Source organism: Astyanax mexicanus, chromosome 1 (assembly GCF_023375975.1).
Source record: "Astyanax mexicanus isolate ESR-SI-001 chromosome 1, AstMex3_surface, whole genome shotgun sequence".
In the NCBI taxonomy this organism is placed as follows: domain Eukaryota; kingdom Metazoa; phylum Chordata; class Actinopteri; order Characiformes; family Acestrorhamphidae; genus Astyanax; species Astyanax mexicanus.
In genome coordinates, this window is record NC_064408.1 from 21,538,111 (window position 1) to 21,541,548 (window position 3,438).

Here is a 3,438-nt window from a genome sequence, read left to right on the forward strand (position 1 = left end):
GCTTTGTGTAGATCCATTCTGCTTAGCATGTTCTAATCTAATCAAAAGGTCTGTCCACAGATTTACACTGAACAACAAAGAACAGTAGGTATTTTCAATAATGTTTGACACAGATGAACCAAAACATGATGACTATTATGAAATAAATGAAGGAAATAAGATAGATTATCTTGTAACAACAAGATGGCTACAGTATGCTAGATGGAAATTTACCTGTTGGTACCTGTTACATCGGGCCCATAAAAAAAATCGACCCGATCCGCCCCATAAACTGTCATTATGAGCCCAAGCCCAAACCCAACATTTTTTAGTTTGTCCTATTATTTAAGGAAAATGTTTATCAGGAACAGCTACACATAGCGCTGCAAGTCAAAAGCGGACAAAAGTGGAACTGCTGTGTGATTATAACATTCTAACTTGTGCGATTTGTATTTGAAAAACAGTTTAATTTGTTAATTAGCTATTTAGTGATCATCACACCGTATATAAAATAAAGATCGCATTAAAAACAGATTCCTACATCACAGACTATTTTCCTAAGCCCGACCCAGCCTGAGAAAAGTGCTGGGAAATCTTGGCCTGATTTCGGTTGGGCCTCGGGTCGGGTTCGGGCAGATAATTTAAACTTTACCTGTTGGTGCTTGTTAACACTGATTCATGTGGGATAAATGGCCAAAATAAGGTGCACCATTTTTTATTAAGGGCCAGATTTTTATAACTAGATAACTAGAACAGACTAGAGTATCTTTAGAACCACAAATCATCAGCATAATGTTGGACACCAGTTTGGTGCATATCCATCTAAACTGACTAAACTGACTAATGGGCAATTGTGAAGCACGGGATCTGTTTCTTGGAGCATTGGTGTAGGCTGTAGATCATAATAATTTGTCTCTTTGCTATATGTGATATTACAAAAACGCATAACGTGCACCTGAAACATAGTCCAAAATAAGATTATGTAAATAATTGGTTTAATGTCTATTCTGTAAGCACAGCACAGTTACAGTGTTATTCATCCTGCAGCTTACTGAGAAGCTACTAAAGTGAAGGAAGTTGTGGGTTTGCACAGGAAAACCACAATTTCTGCAGTATGTCCAGGTGCAAAGAGCAGACTGCGCCCTCATGTGTGCAATTTATGAAAAGCTAGTGTGTTATGTGTGTAAAATATATTATTTTTCAAAAATGTGATTTATATTAAAGATAAAAAATATGACTCCAAACATCTGATTTAAAATTAAGTTAGATATAGGGACATTTCCTGCTGTCCACTCAAAATAAATCAAACCAGTGCCCACTCTGAATAAACCAAACCAGTGCTTCCTCTGAATGAACCAAACCAGTGCTCGCTCTTAATGAATGAAACCAGTGATTCCTCTGAATGAACCAAACCAGTGCTCGCTCTGAATGAGTGAAACCTGTGTCTTCTCTGAATGACTCAAACCAGTGCCCACTCTGAATGAATGAAACCAATTACTTCTATGAATGAATGAAACAAGTGCCCACTCTGAATTAATCAAACCAGTGCCCACTCTGAATGATAAATAAAGCCAATGTTTGCTCTGAAAGTATCCAAGTCATCCAAGGCCCGCACTATATGAATTAAAACAGGACCCACGCTGCATGAATCAAACCAGTGCCCACTCTGAATGAAGGAAGCCAATGCCAGCTCTGAATGAATCAAAGTTTACTAGGAATTATTCCAACCAATACCCGGTCTGAATGAATCCAGCCAATATACCTGCTGTGAACTAGCAAACTGTTCCAAACTAAGCAGATGCCATCCATCTGCCTCCAAACCCCTTCTGTCCTTTTTAACTTTATGCTTGGATCAGATATGTTTTATCTGAAAATGTGTGAAACATTTCACCTCCGTGCCACACTTTACTGCCAAGTAAATTATTGGGTAAGCCAGTCATTAACTATGTTTTCCTTTTCTTGGTAAATTTTCATAAAAAATGCACATTGTGTTTCCATATCTATTCCATTCTAATTTTCTTTCTTTTTGATATATCTGCCTGTTGTTTCATTACATTAGGTCTAAATTTTATAATGAATGAACCAACAGAAACACCCCAAAATTAAGCAAGAAAAAAAACTCCCTCAAACTAAGAGGAACAAACCTTGGTAGGTACCCAAACCCAGTAAGAGGAACCCATTGTCCTCTGGTTGACCTTGACAGCACAAACAAATAACATAACAAAAACAACTGTACAGAGAGATAATGGGGAGATATAGCTAATATAGAAATAGATTATTAATTGTTATGACAATAAAGTCTCCTTGAATCCTTATTATAAGTTCCAGAGCAGAGCAAAGGGCAGCAGGGCAGTGAATAGCAAGGCTCAACAGAACATGCAAAAGAGATAGAACAGAAATGCAGAAAAGAAAAGGATTTTAGAATGGTTGTGTATAAACCCTGCTGTAATTGGGACAGGCCTGTTACCAGAATGCAGGAACTGGAACCAAAAAAGGGCACCTCGAGGCAGCTCAGGACAGGATGACTAAGACAGGGTTTGTGGTTGGTGTGTGAACTGTAACAGAAATAGTTAGTTAGTTAGTTTTCTGTTTAGTTATCTAGTTTAGTTTAAGGATTTTGGTACGTAGAACCACATACGTAGAAAGGGCAACAATATAGATAACTGTGCGTTCATTATTTGGCCAATAACAGGTCATTGTTGCCCTTTCTACATATGTGTTATAACTGATTATTAATGATTTTAAGGCATTTACAACCTAATTAGTAACCATTAATAAACTAACTGTGAACCATTTATAAACCCTTTATGAAGGTAGTCTTATTTTAAAGTGGTACCAGAATTTTATACATGACCAGTCAATTTGTTATATTTATTTACTACATTTATTTTCTTCTCTGTTCAATTAAAGCTACACTACACCTGAGGGAACAGTTTATGTCTAAAAGTAATGTTAATCTTCTATACAAGCTTTATACACTTGGAACTGGGTAAATTTAACATTTCTGAACAGCTTCACAAAAGAGTTTTTTTTTTTTACATTTACTGAATGAAACATTTTTATGAACAATTCATTCAAGAGCACAACATAAAAACATACATATTTTTTTTGTTATTTCAGCCATTTCTCATTTTCTGCAAATAAATGCTCTAAATGACAATATTTTCATTTGGAATTTGAGGGAAATGTTGTTTGTAGTTTATAGAAAAAGACAACAATGTTCATTTTACTATTAATAGCAAAAATCAGAGAAACTGATTAAGAAACTGAAGTGGTCTCTTAATTTTTCAGACTTGTATTTGTACAGATTGTTTAAATGAAAGAACAGTTAAACTAAGGGGAAGGTTTGTGTCTGTAAGTACTGTTAATGGTCTATAAATGTGATTTTTTTTTAAATTCATACACTTACACAGGACCGGGTAAATGTAACATTTCTGAGCAGCTTCACAAAGCTGTTTG